The sequence below is a fragment of the Heptranchias perlo genome, chromosome 1 (genome assembly GCF_035084215.1).
Source record: "Heptranchias perlo isolate sHepPer1 chromosome 1, sHepPer1.hap1, whole genome shotgun sequence".
Classification (NCBI taxonomy): domain Eukaryota; kingdom Metazoa; phylum Chordata; class Chondrichthyes; order Hexanchiformes; family Hexanchidae; genus Heptranchias; species Heptranchias perlo.
This window is the reverse complement of record NC_090325.1, coordinates 172,621,318-172,640,741: the sequence shown is the minus strand read 5'-3', so window position 1 is coordinate 172,640,741 and position 19,424 is coordinate 172,621,318. Positions and strand designations below refer to the sequence as shown.

The 19,424-nt window shown below is 45.1% G+C and overlaps 1 long non-coding RNA gene across 1 annotated transcript; it reads right to left on the bottom strand.

The window, feature by feature from the left end:
- Positions 1-711: 711 nt before the first annotated feature.
- On the bottom strand, positions 712-6,631 carry LOC137302378 (uncharacterized). Its single transcript, XR_010958455.1, has 3 exons — positions 6,477-6,631; positions 6,132-6,377; positions 712-1,882 (listed from the first exon to the last, which is right to left on the bottom strand). It is a non-coding gene; the product is annotated as an uncharacterized lncRNA (long non-coding RNA).
- Positions 6,632-19,424: the final 12,793 nt, after the last annotated feature.

The window sequence follows — 19,424 nt, the reverse complement described above, 5'->3', positions numbered from 1 at the left end:
CAACTATTTGCCAGATTTTGGCTAATTTAATAATTTCTCTGGTGGCCATGCTCACTCCCCACCTAGGGAAAGCAATGGCCCAGAATCAGTCAGCCTCAGTAATTACCCTCTTTACTCGTTGCCCAGCAGGATATTGAGGCAGGGATGATGAGTGTCGGATATATGGGATCACATATCCCAAATAACATGATCCTGTCCATTTTTGAGGCAACCATGGGTATGCCTTGTGGCCACCTGTGCAAGGCTTCCATCTGATGGTACTACTGATGCTGGTTACTGTCATATTTATATACTGAGTGCAATTACTCCATCCCACTACATCACCCCCTACTGAATTCTTACTCAAACATATTGACTATTTCCCAGATATTTGTAAGGATTAGAAAAGGAGGTTTATGGGTCTGATCGTAATTAGGTTGGTACCACCCCCGAAATCTGGTTTCACATTTTGTTGTGATTGTGTACTCCTTCCATTGCTTTTTCACAAACATTGTCTTATTTGTTCTCGCACTCATCCAGCCACTATCTCGCATTCTGTTCCCATTAATTTCAATTTGATTTATTACCCACTCTGCTATTTCTAAGGAACCATGATGTGGAGATGCCGGAGATGGACTGGGGTTGACAATTGTAAACAATTTTACAACACCAAGTTATAGTCCAACGATTTTATTTGAAATTTACAAGCTTTCGGAGGCTTCCTCTGAAAGCTTGTAAATTTCAAATAAAATCGTTGGACTATAACTTGGTGTTGTAAAATTGTTTACAATTTCTTGGGAAGTTAGGGGGACTGGTCTGAGTGGAATGCCTCCCTTGGATTGAACGGGGATATGTGAGCACACCCAGCAACTAGAGATACCTTGACGCTTTGCATACATATATGACATGTATAAAAAAGTATTGACATGCAGTTCCCTTGAAACACGATTGAGTCTGCTTGCAGTAGGGGTTGTAGCAGGTTTTATGCCAGTTCCCACCCACACAATCAGGCATGCCGAGCCAATTATTCTCATATGATTTAAAAGTTTAGGACATGCCATGCTGCAACAGTCTCTTATAACAGTTTAATTAATCAGTCAGTTTTTTTTTTCTGGTACGCCACCGCCGGGGTCCTTGTATGGGGATTTATGGGTTAATTAATCAACTACTATGCCTGACCTTTGAACTCGAGATTGGGACCCACCCCTTTATATCCCTTAATCCAAATTTTATCCCTATAATATCCTCTTAGATGCTGTACCTCATCTTAACCAGGTTCCCTCCGTGTTGGCCACCAATCCGGGTGGAAGAGAGGCAGAGCATCTGATAATCCTATCAAACTATAATTGTCTTCCCTTTTACATGCACCTTACCCCAGCGGGTGCTACTCCCGGTACCATTAAGATGTGTTCTTAGTTGAAATCACAGAGACAATGGGGACATTCTCACCCAGGCTCTGTTTTACTATCTTTGCCAAACCCTTCATCCTCTACTCACATTTATTACATGCCATGAAAACCAAGAATGATATTGCAACAAACTGCACTACGACTAATACATGTGAAATTAATCTAATCTGAGGATGGATCTGTATATTCAGTCCAAATTCCAGAGGTCATCTCACCAAGTGGTGACTTTAATTTGGTGAATGTCATGCTTAATGTTTTTATTGTCCTGTTGTAGGTTATAATAAACCTTCTGGGAGAGGCGTATCTCCATTCGCAATGCTTTCAAGTATTCAGGCAACAGGGGTGTCAGATACCCAAATGTGTCCTGATATGCTTTTAAGTCCTTTTTGATATCCTCAGAAACTTGTAAGGTGGTGAGGTTATGCCGGTGTATCTCTACCAGTTCCTCGGGTCCAATTCGAACCGGGACTTCAGGAATGAAGCAGAACTCTGGACTTAAAATATCACAAGTTAGATTGGCATATTGAAATGTTTTCAAATTAGTTGTAACACAGTATTCGCCCTCTCCGGCATATGCCACTTGAGTGGGTTTTAGATCCGCCTCTAGAGCCTCCATGGTACAGTTAATATCCTGATTGGTACCGGTATTGTTAAACCCACACTGTGCTTCTAGGCTGTGTCCAACACTATGTGGACATACAGTGACAGCATGTCTAGTAACACATCCCTTTAATTTTGTTCCAGCCAAATTCCCTTTAATTTTTTTTTCAGCATATGGTAACATATTGTGATGGGATATGTGCATTCCATCCTTCATTACCCCAATATTCTGTACTTGTTACACCTCTCGTCCCTGGGTTTCGGGTGTCATTACCAGTATTACTAGTGCCAACCCTAGGAGCCCTCCTCTGTCAGGTTTACACTCCACTTGAGTGGGGTACACCCGCACCATTGCCCTGAATTGGCAAGGGGTGATGTTCTTGTTTGCTAACAGCCGCTTGGAGGTACCACCTCCATCATGCCCACAGGTCAGGTTCACCCTCAGTTTGTTGATTCCTTATTCATAAGGGTACGTCCCCTGCCTGTATCTGGGCTGGGTTCTCTCGTGTCTGTTCCACAATCCAGTTACCATATGTACTGCAGATGTCATTAGCAGCCGCCTGCTAAGATACGTTATATTCCTCTTTTATTAATTTATTAATGGTTTGGGCATGGTTTCTAGCACTGTAGCTATCCTTTGCAAATGTATGGTCAGCATTTGATCCTCAGACAATTGCATATCTGTATTTCCATTTATTTTTAAATATATCTTTAATGCGAGACCCTAAATCTCTGACCTTTTGATCTAATGTTGCCAAACCAATGTTACTGTCCGATACAATAATTACAGTCAGCTTCAATATCCCAAAATTTGTTTATTTTACGTAATTTCTTCTTGAACCGCTTTTCATTTCCCAAAATATCCCACTACATTGTGCCCGAGTCCCTTCTATCATTTCACAATTATCCCAACTTGAGAGCAGTATTGTTGGACTGACAGGACTTGTCAATGTAAAATTTTCTTCCCTCTCGAAAAGAATTCTTCCTTGATACACAGCATTCAATAGGAACCATTTAGACTGGACTTCTTTTATTTTAAAATATAATTTGATTATCCCCTTAAATTACAAGTACATTTTTCTTTCTCGAGTGCTTGAATAGCAACTCATATAAATTTTTCTTATCAATTCTAATTTCAGAAACAAATTATGTCCAGGCTTTGTGGTTTTATAGTAGAGATGAAGTGCTCGTAATTACTTTTGTAACTCCCATATCTTCCCACCTCGAGCACTCTGTCTCGGAAGACAATAAATGGGTTAAAACAAAACAGATCAAAATGTTTTCAAAAGAAGAGAATCAGGTTGATATCACCACGCTGTGACATTTGGTATCTGCTGATGTCTGCAGCTAAAGTCTTAAATTTTTAACACCACTGGATCGTTTCCTGCACCAAATTTCTCCAGCAAAGATTGCACCGTAACTTTGTAACTACTCTTGGTAATCCTGCACCATCAACACTCACGTGGCCCCAAAAACCAGGGTCAACTGTTTTAAAAGAAACACAGACAATCCATTGCGGCTCTTCTTGAGAGCCCAAGAGGTTAATTTGTCAAATCATCATTTATTATTTATTTTGTCCAAAGGAATAATCCTTTTACCCGAAACAAATCCAGAAAGCAAAACAGGAGAGAGAAATTGCCTAGTCCTTCTCTCTCTCTCTCTGGAGTTCGCAACCTGTCTAAAATAAACCCTGTCTCTCCCACAGACAGATGTACGTAGGACTGCGGACTGGAATTCCCAACTCCAAGTCCTAATCTCTGTGTTTTCAAGATGTCCAAATCAATGGTGTTAACAACTGAGGCACCCGTATTAAAGGCAGTTGCTATATCACTTATCACAGATCTTTACGTCTCCATATTTGTCTATCTCTTTTACGATGTCCACCTCCATTCCATGTCGTGCTTTGTTTTAACACTTGAGTTAGGAGGTGTTGATATAACTGTTGAGTTTTCTTAGCATTCTCAATGCGAGTTACATAATTTGTCAGGGAAGGTCTCCCCTCTTTGGTCAGATCTTGTATTGGAGCTACTATTCGTGAATAGTTTCAAATAAAATTGAATAGCCCCAGAACTTGTCGAACTTCCTTATCATACTGTGGCGGGGTAAAACTGATAGGCGTTTAGTACCCTGTGTCAGTACATAGCTCAAGTAATGGACTTCCAATTGTCCAACCTATGCTTTCTCTTCATACAATTTGTTTTACATTCCTTTCTTATCAATTTTTTTTGTAGCATTGTCTGTGTGGAAACTTATATCTCAGTCAATTGTAGCCTTTGGCATTTCCGAGTAATTGGGTAAATTTTAATAATATATAACCTATACCAATTGTTACCTCATGTTCACCTGTGTTCTGGGCAAGCCTCAGACAGTTCTCAACCGATTGGGTCATTTCTATCTGTTTGAACTGCTCTTGGCATGACAGTCTGGCTTCTTGGGATGGAAGGGGTTAATATAAACTAGCTCTCGTGGTAGCAGTAATTTGATACTTCTCCCTTTGAGATTAAGTTTCCACATTCCACCTTCAAAATTTCTCTTCACACAGGTTTGACTGATTTTTTTTACTTCTCACATTTGTGGATTGCTTTACACTATATATTTTGCACACTATTTTTGAGATTTATTTTAATAATTCTTTAAATCTGCACTTTATCTTTTCTTTTACAATTAAACCTCATTTTGTCTTGCTGAATTGAAAACAGATGTCGGTGTCTTTGGAAGGGGTTAACTTTTTTTTTAACAAAACGACGGAGCCAGATATCAGATTCACGCAGCGTTCTCAGCATACGTCAACGTAAAAATTCATACCGGGAAACAACATCTCCCATCGTACACTTCAGCCCACAGCCAGTCCAGCACCTCCAGACTGTTGTGATCAACTCCTGTCCAGGCTCCCCCCAACCCTCACACCGCTCCACAAGCTCCAATTCACTCTTTTTTTTTCATATACTTTTAGTGGGTATGATTATACCAATTCTCCGAGCTGTTCCAGCTTTCCAACTTTTCCTATCACGGTGATACCAGATAGCTTTTTTTATCTGTCCCGTTAATTTTTTTAACCTTTTTTTTTAACCACAGCCAATCACAAGATAAAAATTCAAAATGCCAATTTTTTAGAAGATCCCATGTCTGGAATTTGACATGCTCACATTTTATAAGAACCAGAATTTAATAGGTCACTTAACTTCAATAATTCCAATTTTAATTCAGCAATATCAGAATTAAACACAAGACAAAACAGATACATTACACAAAAGAAGAAAACACGTCAGAATTAAACACAAGACAAAACAGATACATTACACAAAAGAAGAAAACACGTCAGAATTAAACACAAGACAAAACAGATACATTACACAAAAGAAGAAAACACGTAAGATGCAGTAAGAAGGGGGCGTGGCCCACAACACCGACAGAAAACACTCACAATCAGGACAGGCTTTTTAAAGAAACAGTACACTGAAACAAAAGAACCTTTCTTTTTCGGGTCTCTGTCTTTTAAACATTTTTTTCTAGTCACTTAATTCTATCCATATTAAATGTACTGTCTTCGGGAAAGGGATATTTCTTAGTCCTGGTCCATTTGGACCAAACTATCAACTCGTCAGTTGTTTCTTTCCCAAAGTTTCTGTACATGTAAGCAGCAGGTGTTCCCTTTGGAGGGATTTTGCTAGCGTTGGCGCCCATGGCTTATAGTTTATACAATCCTCCACACTGTAATTACACAACAATCAAGACCTATCTTAACTATCACAATTCTATACTTGATAATTCAGCTGATTGGACAAGACGTCATGTGTTCTCTACACCTACTTTAGGGTCCTAGCCTCAATAACCAGCCCAGGCTAGGTGCGTGAGAGAAACGTCTGCACTTAGTTGAATCAGCTGACTTCCGCAAGATTTTTTTTTAAGTGCTTCTCCTTTTGAGAAGGGGGAACACTACCAGTGTTTCTATCTAAACACTTAATTCAGGTAAACCAGAATTTCACACTTTTCCGAAACCGCGACATTCACACTAGTCTGCGTTTGTCGCCACTACAGATTTGTAATTTCACACTTTTCCGAATTACGCAACATCTAGTCTGCGCTTGTCCAAATTACAACTTTACACTAAGAATTTTTTAAACAAGTCTGTAAACTGATTACCTTTTCTGTTTTCCTGGCGCCTTTTCCACTAGCAGCTGACAGTTTGTTGGTCCTTACATCGACCTCAACTTCACTCTAGTCTCACCGGTATCACAGATCTACTCCGTTATTGCTCTCTCAGCCCGTTACTACAACACCGCAGCTGACAATATCGAGTAATCTGTCGCGCGTCTCTCTCTTTTTGTTTTCCCTTTTTTTTTCTCCTTGTCTATACGAAACACATTTCCTATGATCGCCTTCCAATTCCTAAAGGCAAACAGAAGAATTAGTCATGTCAGTTAATGCATACACTTATTCAATCGCTGTGTGTCTGGGTTTGTACCGACAACTTGTGTCCGTACTTACCAGGGATCACAAGCGATCTTGGTGGGACCTCCAAGAAACTGTCGAAAACTTAATTACCTATTATACACAATGCATTAACTCCAAACACTTATTTTCAGACAAGTAAGAATTTATTAAGAAACTTGTACAAGTGGAAGTGTACCTCAAACAATGGTTGAGGCTACGTCTTCCTCGAACAAAGAAAGCAGTTAACTTTTATACAGTTAATTCAGTAATGTCTGTCTATCATTGAATATGGGCGTACATGTACACTCTCATTGGTTCAAGTGGTTAGTCAATCAAAAATAGGGAACCCACCCTCTAGTCTCTTATGTCTGTCTCGTGGCCCCTCAACAGGGTCTGGGAAAGTACGTTGCCTTAGCAACACTGCTCCTTATCAGTAGAAACTGTTCCTAGTCTCAAGGCTATATGGTCATTAATTTCTGTTAGTTAGACAGTTATCTCATAAGCAGACAATAGCTCTTCTGTGTGTCTTTGCTGGGAACGGGAACACATTAAGCTTCCCATTATATTCAGCTGGTCAGCTAACATGGTCAACTTATCCATCATGCTTTGCTTCTTTTATGGTCAAGTAACTGTTCAGTATTTCTACATTAATATGGTCAGCTTTATGGTTTAGGTGTATTAGAAAGTTAATTTGGTCAGGCATTTCTTTATGGTTTTCCACACTTCGTTTTCCAGCCATTTCTGTCACGTGTCTTTGAGGTGGATAGCCATATTCCAGATTCTTTCTTAGTTTCTTAAATTTGTGACTGAATGTTTCAGGGGTTAAATTGTAAGCCATGAGAATAGCAAACTTTACCATATTGTAGTACAATCACTTTTCCAGATAAAACTATCAATATCATCTCCTACTTTAAAAGTTGGAATAAAATTTGATTTAATAACATGATGGGCTCCAAATTCAGGGGTTCGAACGACATCATTAGACCCCGACTTATGGATATTTATGAGGTGCCTGCAGCGGCCACTTTCCCCTCGACCACAATTGGCGCGATTAAAATGGTGGTGTGAGAACACAATATGAAGCACCTTAACTGCCTTTTGAACCCCACCGCCCCCCCCCCCCCCCCAGTGCCTGCATTATTCACACCGGGCAGGCAGGGTTAAAATTGGGGCTTCTGTCTCTTATGAGAGTTGACTCATGCTGCCCTGTATCTAATTGTATGATAGCAAAACCTGAGGTGTGACAGTAAGTTTTCCCTTGTGAACTGAACCAGACATTCAATCTCTCCAGGCCTCAGCCTATTTGCTACTGAAACTCACATCCATGCCTTTGTCACATCCAGACTCAACTGTTCCAATGATCCCCTGGTGGGCCTCCCTTCCTGCATGCTCTGTAAATTTCATCTCATCCAAAACTCTGCTGCCCAAATCTTGTTCCGCTCACCAATCACTCCTGTCTTTGCTGACCTACAATGGCTCAAATTTAAAATTCTCATCCTTGTGTTTAAATCTTTTCATGGCCTTGCCCCTTCCCATACTTGTAATCTCCTCCAGCCCTACAATCCCCCCAGATTTCTCTGTTCCTTCAACTCTAGTCTTGTGCATACTTTGCTCCCCTCGTCCCGCTACTGGTAGCCGTGTCTTCAGTCATCTAGACCCCATGCTCTGCAATTCCCTCCCTAAACACCTCCACTTATTCACCTCCCTTTCCTTCTGATGACAGATGTTTGGTGCTGAAGATGGCAAGGCATGTTAACATCAATTCATATTGTGTGTGCTGAATGTTAAAGTTCTGTCACCAGACGTTTGTCGGGTGCCAGTCTCGGTGTCCCCGATGGACAGGCACTCGTGGGTGCGGCTCAGCTCCAGCACCTCCTGCTCCACGTCTGTGAAGACGACTAGATGTTGCAGCCCCCCTCCGGTCCTCGCCCTCTCCCGTGCATTCGACATAGGAACATAGGAACATGAATAGATCATTCAGCCCCTCGTGCCTGCTCCGCCATTTGATAAGATCATGGCTGATCTGTGATCTAACTCCATATACCTGCCTTTGGTCCATATCCCTTAATACCTTTGGTTGCCAAAAAACTATCTATCTCAGATTTAAATTTAGCAATTGAGCTAGCATTGGTGCAGCTGACTGTGAAAGAGATGCATCAGAGGGTGAGTATGAGACAGAGCCATGACATTGTATGAGGATTGGGTTGAGTGGCAGTGGTGGAGTGAGTACTGGGGAGGTGAGGAAGTGGTGAGTAAGAGCAGGTAAGTTGAGGATGAGCTTTGAGTGGGTGTGAGGAGTGATGTGATAGAGTAGTGTTGGCAGTGCAGAGTGAGTTGTGGGGTGGGGGCCGTGATGTGGAAGACGGAATGTAGGAGGATGAGTAAGTGTACTCACTTTGGCTGACCTAGTTAGGTCATTGAATGCGCTTCCTGCACTGGATCCAGGCGCGGGAGATGTTACTGCTGCTGGTGAGCTCCTCTGCCACCTCGAGCCAGGCCTTCTTGGTGGCAGAGGCAGGCCACTTCCTCCCGTCCGCCGGGTAGAAGACATCCCTCCTCCTCCTCACCCCATCCAGGAGCACCTGGAGTGAAGCATCACTGAATCTAGAAGCAGCCTTTCCCCTGGGCTGCTCCATTGTGTAATTTGGGTGTTTGCTCCAGGAACAGCCATTGGAGGACTGCCCCTTTAAACAGAGCTCCTCCAGCTGCGCAGGTTTTTGATGGCAAACTCGGAAGCCACATTAAGTGGCTCCAATTTACCCACGATTGCATGGGGAACGGACGGATTTTACTGGGCAGGTTACCCACGCACCCAATAGCCCCCCCGCTGCCATCCCGCCTCCCCGATAATATCGGGGCCCTGGTCACCCCTCCTAATACCGCCTTCATTGGCTTAGTGTTAATTTTTGTCTGATTATGTCATTTCAGTCAACATTGGTTGAGTGATGTCTTTCTGTCTAAAGCACACGTGCAGTTCTAAGGTTTCAGGGAGGGGCTGACTCAGCTTGTTATTCACACTTTTCAGCCATTGATTATAATGTATGTTTCGGTTCAAGATCAGTTTACATGGAAAGTGCTACTTTTACTCAAGAAAAATTGGAATTCGGCCTTTTAAAAATGTACCAAAACATGTCCATTTTAGGATATCAAATGGTACAATTTTTGAAGGTATGCTGTTCTTTTATGCTTGCGTGTTGGTATGCCGAGTACATAATTTGCTTCCTCTACTGCATGAAATAATTGTAAGCCAGATATAGCAAAGAATGCACATTGATGTGAGATTTGGAAAATCATAAATGTGGACGTAACCTTCAATTATTTATCCTCATTATTCAACTTCTAATTATTAATATAATATTGTTATCCCAAAGGACCTGGCTACGTTGATATCACTTACCACACTTCATGGTCATGTGGAAAATTGAAATTTTGCCCTTTTTGCACATGGGCAGCAATTTTTTAAACAATAAAAGTTAGTAAAAGGGCCAGGAAAATCTGAATCTGTAGTGTGTGAGTAGAGTTAAATTGAAGAATTCAGGAAATGAACTTGAATTGATCTAATTCATTCATTCATTTTGTTGTCATAAGACGGTCCATCATGGTGGGTTTCACTGTGGAGCTGATGGAGCTGAAATTGACAGAATGGTCCCAAAGCTCTGTGCAAATCCTTGCGACAAGTTGGAGGTTGAGTCCAACATTTTCCATGACATTGTGTGCAAGCTCTCTGGCAGGCTGCCCAGTGCACCAAGCATTTCCTGGTATATCTCCATGAGCCTTTTTCGGTAGCCTGAGCCATCAAAATCAGCGCCCGAGTCCTATGCAGTAGAACTAGTATGTGACCTTGCTCTCCGGTGAGCTGGCATCTGTGGCGTCCTATCCCCCTGCCCACACTCCTGTGCACTTGTGCCCGGTGAGTCACCACATGCATATCCATTTTCTTACCTAGCCTCTAAAGTCCGCGTGGTGTCAGTATCTGAGCTGGTGGTTAAGTGACAGTTCATCTTCTGCAACGCTGCACTCCTTTTCTTCTACTGGCTGAGGAGCGGCGACATTCTTAGCGCTGAAATGAAAGTAAGAGAGAAGGGTTAGTTTGTGGCGTGAGGAAGAGCAAAGAGAAAGTGGGTGTTGAAAGCATCTGCAGCGTGTCATGCAGAGTATGTGGGGTGAAGGAGAAGTCAGAATAAACAAAGAGGATATTTGCGTCCACTACTCTATCTGGAAGTATATTCTACAGGGTGATTTGTGTAAAGAAAAATTTCCTGGTATCAGTCTTAAAAGTTCATTCCTCTTGTTTGAGCTTGTGTCTCCCTGTTCTACTCCCGCAGTTTAATTTAAAGTAATATTCTGGATTAATTTTTTCTAAAGTCTGAAAATCTTATATGCCTCCACAAGATCATCTCTTGGTCGCCTCCTTTCCAGGCTGAAAGCCCAAGTTTCTCCAGTCTTTCCTCATAACTCAGACTACTGAATCTGGGATCAGCCTCTTAGCTCTTTTCTGCACTGCCTCCAGCGCCTGTATGTATGTCTCTTTCTTTTTGGAGGCCAAAACTGGATGCAATATTCAAGGTGTGGCCTGACCAAAGTACTATGAAGTTTGATCATTACCTCTTCTGACTTGGTCTACATAGCCAAATCAGTACAATACAACATTTTATTGACTTTATTGTTTGCTGCTCTGCATAAATTGGACATATTTAGCATTGAGTTTACTAAGACACCATGGGCTCGATTTTAGGGTCGGGTTTCCGGCGGGTTTCCAGCGGGGGGGCCCCGAAAATCCCGATCTCCGATCACGTGACCGGATTCGGACGAAATCCCGGCCACTTCCGGGTACCGCGCTGACGTGCGGGGCTGCGCGCGCAAGCCCCGCTGGTGGGAATCCCGCAGGCAATTAAAGCCAGCGGGGTTCCACTTGAGAGCACTTAACTTGCTCGTTGTGGTCAGTTAATGAGCTGAAGCAGCTGTCAAAAGAGGAAGTGTGGGATTTTACGGTCAAAGCAGTCAGTTTCCCACACTGGGGGAAACAGGACCCTTCAAACCAGGCGTGTTGCAGCCAGCAGCCTGTGCCAGGTGCCAAGGTGCGCTCCACGGGGGAGCGCCCTCACCCACGCAGGAGGCCACCGCGTCACATAGGGCAACCCCTGCCCTCCACCAACCCCCGCCAAGCCAGAGGACAGACCGACACGAAACCGCAGCCCCAGTCCGAGGACCCACCCACCTACCCTGCACAACCCCTCACACCAACACCTGCCAGATGGGTGGTGCGTTGACATCGTCGGAGGACGAACAGGATGACCAGCCCCAGCAGCCTCACAGTCCACGCCGTCCGCCTCGGAGAGGTGGGGCCCCCCAACACGGTGCTGCGGCACACCCACCTGCACAGCAGGAGGGAGGGCAACCGCAGAGAGAGATGCGTCGCAGGAGGCACTACCCTCCGCACAGGGTGTACAGAGCGAGGCTCAGCTTCATGGACCTCTCCGAGGAGCAGTGCATACGGAGGCTCAGAGTCAATCGCCAGGTAGTCGCCGACATCTGCAGCCTCCTTAACGACGAGCTGCTCCCTGATGGACCAAGCAGCATCTTCTTACCTGTCGCCGTCAAAGTCACCACTGCCCTCAACTTCTTCGCATCTGGTTCCTTCCAGGGTGCCACCGGCGACATCACCGGGGTCTGTCAGTCCTCTGCACACAAGTGCATAAGGCAGGTCACCGATGGGTTGTTCCGCAGGGCCTCCCACTACATCAACTTCGCCATGGACGAGCGCAGCCAGATGGAGAGGGCGGTTGGATTCCATGCCATGGCCGGCTTCCCACGGGTGCAGGGTGTAATCGACTGCACCCACATCGCAATACGGGCACCTCCGCATGAGCCAGGGCTGTTCATCAACAGGAAGGGGTATCACTCCATGAACGCCCAGCTCATCTGTGACCACCGCCAGAGATTCCTACACGTGTGCGCCAGATACCCCGGCAGCTGCCACGATGCCTTCGTCCTCAGGGAGTCCGCCGTCCCGCCCATCCTGCAGGCACCCAACGCCGGCAACGGCTGGCTCCTCGGCGACAAGGGGTATCCCCTCCACACGTGGCTCATGACACCTCTGAGGAACCCCATCACCGAGCCGGAGCGTCGGTACAATGACAGCCACACTGCTACCAGGTCTACAGTTGAGCAGACCATAGGGCTTCTCAAGATGCGCTTCAGGTGCCTTGATCGTTCTGGGGGAGCGCTCCAATACACACCATTCAGAGTGGGACGAATCATAGTTGTCTGCTGTGCCCTGCACAACATGGCCCAACAGAGAGGGGTGCCGCTGGAGGAGGCCCCATCCACACCCGCCACCCACATTGAGGAAGGCGAGGGCGAGGAGGAGGAGGAGGAGGAGGAGGAGGAGGAGGAGGCGGAGGAGGAGGAGGAGGACGCGCCCGAGGATGTTGGACGACCCATGCGCCGAGCCGCGACTCACCGGGATGGTCGCCGGGCCAGGGACGCACTCATACGTCAACGGTTCTCCTAGAGTCAGACACTGCGAGGCGCTCGCATCTCCTCACCTGCACATGCGAGCGGCCATACCAGCCCCCTCCACTGAAGAGTGCTGCCAGTAATCCTGCACCCACAGCAGTGTGCCCAATGGGTGGCAGCAGGTGTTCGCCGTCATGATGGCCTCCACGGAACGCAACTACTGCACAAGCCGCGGAAGAATGGACGAGAGGTGGCAGGAGTGGTGAGAATAGACTATTTAATATGTGGAATGTGACATCATTTAAGAAACAAAGTACAAAATAATAAACACCCTGGTGTATTCCCTTTGTGATTATAAGGCCTTTGGAATTCTTCTCCGGGAACCCCTACGTGGTGCTACCCCTGTGGCTCCAGCAGAGGTAGTGGCAGGTTGCTCGTCTTCTTGCCTTGACCGGGTAGATGCTTTTGGCGGACGGCCCCTGGGTTTCGGTGCCCGTGAGGGCACCTCCACAGACTGCTCCTCCTGCACCGGGGCAGGGGCAGACTCGGCCACCTGGAGAGGAGGCACCATTGCGGGTGCTGGTTGAGAGGTGGGCGACGGGTGGGACGTGGGGACGCCTTGAGAGGCGTCCCCGCTTCCATGTCCCCGGTCACCATCATCCCTCTCTTGGCCTCGGCCCACATCACCCCTTCCACCCTGCTGGACGGCAGTTTGGATGGCATGTGTGAGGCCTTGCAAGGCCACCCCTAGTGTATCCCTCAGCCTGTTGGTGGCGTCGGAATGTTGCTCACCCTGAATCCGTACAGACGTTGTGAGGGCCTGCAAGGACTCGAAGTGGAGCTGTGCGTGACGCTCGAGGGAGGCCAGCCTGTCCTCCACCGCAGACAGTCCCGCACCTACCCGCGACACTGTGTCGCCGGTACCCTCCTGTGCCTGCGCCACCAATGCCCACATGCAGGAGGTGGACTCCTCCATCGCCTGCGCTATTGTGGACAATGCGCGCGGCACCTCTGCCAGCACCTCAGCAATTAGCTGGTGGCCCTCGACGACTCTCCTTTTCTCTGGTGGCCCCCTGGGTTCAGCATCTGGGTCCGGCTGAGCAGAGCCTGGAGATGAGTGCTCCCTCCGTCGCGGACCCTCCGCGGCTGCCCCTGCCACCAGGGTCTGCTCATGCTCACTCGTGCGCAGTGACTCACCAAGTGCTACCCCAACTAGTTGGCGAGGGGGACCCACCGAGGTGCGTGTCTCTGCGCTGGTGGATGGTTGGCTCTGATGTGACGATGCACCCTCAGAGACCGCCATGTCCTCTGAGGAATCGCCCTCCATGCTCGCTTGATCCAAAGACGCACCTGCAAGAGAACAGAGGGCACTTTGAGGCATGTGGACCAACTTGACAGTGCGCCTGATGGCAGGTGATGATACGGTCACTCGCGATCATGGGTGTTGAGTGTCAGCTTTCCCTTACCGCCCATTTCGGCAGCGACACACTCGCCATCGGCCACCGACAGGCAATGTCGCGTGCGGGCGAGGTCGAGCGCCTCCACCTCTGCGTCGGTGAGCTCCACCACTTGCGGCGGCCCACCTCCGGTGCGTGCCCTTTCGCGGTTGTTCTTGCTCCTCTTCTCCTGTGAAGGCAAAACACAGATGTGTGAGTGGGTGCGTCTTGCATCGTGAGACGCATCGAGCATCGGTGTGGTTGGGTTGAGCGTGGCGCGGAACGGATGGGAGGAAGTGTGGGCCACGTGCCCATCCCATTGCATGGGGATTGGGGTGTGTGGTAGTGTTCGGGTGGGGTCAGGGACGGTGGGTACTTGCGTGCACGGCGAGGATGGTGAATGAGTGGCTGTGAGGATTGCTGATGGAGCGCAGTGGTGGCTGTGCAGGAGGGGGTTGTGATCTGCTTGGCGTGATGGTGGGGACGGGATGTGGGAGGGTGCGTTGGTGTACTCACCTTGCCAGACCTAGTCAGGTCATTGAAGCGCTTGCGGCACTGCTCCCAAGTCCTTGGGGTGTTGCCCCTGCTGCTCACCTCCGCCGCCACCTCTGCCCATGCCTTCCTGGTTGCGGCGGCAGGGAACTTGCGCCCATCCTGAGGGAAGAGTGTTTCCCTCCTCCTCCTCACGCCCTCCAGCATCAGCTGCAGTGCCAGATCTGAAAAACGGGGCGCAGCCTTTCCCCTTGGTTGAGCCATTCTCCCAGACCTCTTGCTTGCAGCAGGAGGGGCTTTGGGAGACTGCCCCTTTAACTGGAGCTCCTACATCGCGTCGACGGTACTGCGCATGCGCAGCCGGCCGGCACGCAGCTGGGGAGCGCAGAACCCGGAAGCAGGCCTTAATGGGTCCAATTATCCCGCGATCGCGTGGGGGACGCGAACAATTACCCGTCCGCGTTTTCGACGCTCCCGGAGGACCACCCGCTGGGAACCCGCAGGCCTGCTAAATTCGAGCCCCATAGGTCTCTTTCAGCTTCATCCTTAGCTATTTCAACACCATTCATGGAGTATGTGGAATGACTGTTTTTCTTCCAGTGTGTAGTACTTTACATTTGTCTGTATTAAATGTTACCTGCCATTTACTTACATATCTTGTCCAACTCATTTTGTAGTTTCAGAGCTGACCCTTCCAATTCCAGTGCCCCATGTTGTTTAGTATTATCTGCAAGTTTGACCAATTTGAGATTTTACCATTTTGCATTGATTTTCATTATTCATTCAGAAATTCAGGTAGGCTGCAGGATAAGTTTTTATTAATTTTCAATGTCAAAAATTTAGAGAAAACCTGATTCAAGCATAAATAATCTTGGCAATTTAGTTTATTGATATAATCAAGGTTGCGCTATAATCTCTAGTAAGTAGGTTAATTTTCCAAGCTTAATTGTTTAAAGGGTTAAAATGGTAAATTTTCATATCTGTGCAAATTGTTGAATCCTATTTTATTGCAGTTTAGTCTAATCTAATAAACTATAATTAGACCTCTACAGCTGGATGGAATAGAAGCAATTTTCTTTTCCTTTGACTGATACTGTGCTTTGAAGATTGACGTTTTTTAAATGTTCCACAACACTAAAGCTAGTTCTGAGTCTTAAAGCTTAAAATTGTAAGCATGGAATGTGCAAGATCTGCCAAATTGCCAAGCCAATCAACTTATTGGATTAATCATGGATGAGAGCTATAAATAAGGTGCACAGTACTGCTCAAACACACAACCTATACACAATTACCAACAAAAGTTGATGAGTTTGAACATTTTGTAAACTGAAATGCTTGTATGACTGCTTTTGATGATCTAAGGAACCAGGCTGTCATGCTTACTTAATATAGTTCCCTAATTAACAAGTACTGTTACCTCCAATGTAGTTCAATAAAGAATTTTACATAATTTTCAAATGTCCCCTGGTGGGATTACTGTTCGAGAGAGAATTCAAAGTCTTTTACCCTGCCAGTTACCAAGAGGCGAACAAAAAACATGCAAGAAAGGTAAATGTTAGCATTTTGTTGCTCTCATATATAATATTCTCAGACTAATGACAAAGTACTGACAAATAACAGCAGGCTATTGAGTTTATCTGGAGTAATTTGTATGCTTTCATCTGGCAGATCAAGGCAACAGGTAGTACAGAGATGCATTGTTCTAAGTTGGCCAGAATATGTGAGTCTTCAGAGTGTCTCTGCCAATTTGCACTACAATGATGATTATATGTGGAGAGTGGAGGTTGAACAAATAATGACAATTAGTTTACTTAATGTAGGTGTAGTTTTCCCATTCGTTGAAAAAAGTTCAAACTCTACATAGCGATGTTACCCATTGACAGGACACCGATTTGTGTTTTCAAGGACAAATGGGTGGAGTTGCGAAATAAGATCCCCTTCTCACTGGTTGAAATCACATATTGTAAACGGGGCCATGTTTATCTGCATTACCTGTTATGCCTGTAGGTGGTCCGATGATGTCTTTACAATGTTAAATGTCATGTAATGTTTGATTACAGAACATTTGTTGCTACTTTATATTGGCTTTGTCAGCATGCATTACCACACTGGATGCCACTGGACTTTGTAACAATGTGCTGTCACTGTATGCTTTCACCTGGCAGCTCAAGGCAACAGGTAGTACAGAGATGATATGTTCTAAGTTGGCCAGAACAGGTAGGTCTTTAGAGTCTCTCAGCCAATGATGATTAAGTTCAGATACTTAATTCCCTGAATGTAAGACTCTAGGTAGATAAAGCTATTTATAAGGTCAAATTTAGGGTTTTATAAATAGGGACAGAGTATACAAGAATAAAGAAGTAATAAATTTGTACAAAACAGTTTGACCACAGTTAGAGTACTGGTGCTATTTAGGGCACCCCATTATAGAAAGCCATAGAATGCTTAACAGTGTAGATTCACCAGGATGATGCCACAGATGGAAAATAATAATTATGAGCAGAGACTTGAGAAATTGGGACCATTTCCACTGGAGCAGAAAGGGTTAAGAGGCAAGTTGATAGAGGTTTTTAAAATTATGAAGTGAATAGGGAAAGATGATTTTCTCTGTTTAGGAAGTCAGTAACAAGGGGTCTGATTTAAAATTGGCACTAAGAGATTCAGGAGAGAGGTGAGAAGAAATGTCTTTACGCAGATGGGCGCTTTGCCATAGAAACTGGTTGAGCAGGGACTTTTGTATCTTTTAAGGGAAAATTGGATCACTATTTGAAGGTGAGGGCTATGGAGGTTAGTGTTGGATTACTCCAGCAAGGAGCTTGACATTGACACAAAGTTTCCTGTGCTGTAAACTTCTATGGTTCTACTAATGTTCAGAGACACCCTAGTAAATCAGCAGGGGAATGACAGGGATAGGACAAAAAATTGAACCTTTTGCTTCTAAGGGCCTCAGCCAAGGATAATTCCCCTCCCACAATCTTGGGATGTCCCTCTGTGCGTAACATCCAAAACCACAGCCAACTCTGAGGTTCTCAAACCAGGCCAATCACTATGGCCCAGATTTTACTGTGAAAATAACAGTGAGGCTAATGGCGCTCACAGTTATTTATGCTCAAATAGTGCAGCAACTTCAGGAAAGAGGCAGACGCACTGTTAAACTCAAATATCCAAATGTTGCAGTCTAAATTGCACCGCTCTACCATTAGCTTCACGAAAACGGCATCTCACTGTCTGCCTCACCATTGAATTGCATTGAATGGCGTAAAGTTGCTGTATTTGCACGGTAGATACGAACTAAACTCACCACAGAAGGTTAAGTCTTGTCTATTCCAGCCTAAGTACCCTTTAACAATGCGATGTGTTAATTACTGCCAATGAACCGCTCTTACAAGTATGGAGTCTCATTCCATCAGGTTTTAATTGTTGTTGGAGATTTTAAAAATGTAAAATTTTAAACTTTAAATTTTTTCCTTACTTTTCCTTTCTGTCTCTTTTTTTCTCTCTCTCTTAATCCAATCGTTCTTTCTCTCTCTTTATTTCTCTTTCTGTACCTGATTTGAACACCTCCCACTGTTCATCTGTAGTTTTATCCTTTAATAGTTCAGCCCAGTCTACTGTGGTCAATTTCTGCCTCATCCCTCCAAAGTCAGCTTTACCTAAATTTAAAACCTTAGTTCTTAACTCACCTGTCTCGCTCTCTACTCTAATATCAAATTCTATCACGTTATGATCACTGTTAGCTAGGTGTTCCCTTACTGTTAGATTATTGACTAATTCAGGCTCAATACTCATCATTAAATCTAATATGGCCTGTTCTCTTGTTGGTTCAAGAACATATTGTTCCAGTGTCTCATCCTCCTGCTCTGTCTCCTGGCCAGGACCCACCCAAGGATGACACAGAGAGGAGGGACATCTGAGATTTGTGAAATGCATGTGTACCATGGGCTGCATGTTTAAAAACTCTTTCGTGGCTGCAGGGCACTGTTCTCTCTAAGGTGCATGCGTGCACGGCTGGGCAGCAGTTTGTTATGTGCCGCGTACATAATCATTCCATCCATGCACCAAACCAGTGCTCTCTGGTGGAGACGCTGCTGAGGTGATGTCAGCTACCAATCACTTTGCAGCAAGGGCGGGAGTTAAAGTTAGGTTGGATGTGAGCGTTGTCGGCCTGTGGATATCGGCGTCTAGTGCGGGTCAATGGTACAACCGCTCAGAGACCGGTGTCCACAAATAGATAGTGTAACAGTTTATATATATATATTCATTGGGCAAATAGTGTGATAGTTGGATGGGAGCGTTGTACTGTGGATCAGTGGTACAACTGCTCAGAGACCAGTGTCCACAAATAGTACACTGTCCAATGGATGGATATATATATATATATATATATATTCATTGGACAAATAATGTAAATGTATATATACATAAAAATTAAAGAAACCATGTAACAGTTTATATATATATATATATGAAGGAATAGTGTAAAAGTTTATATATATTGTATAAAAAAATATACTAATTGGATAAAGTGTAGAAGTTTATATATATTTATTTATATATATATATTGGATAAATAGTGTAAATGTTTATATATTTATAGATATATTTATTCTTGAAC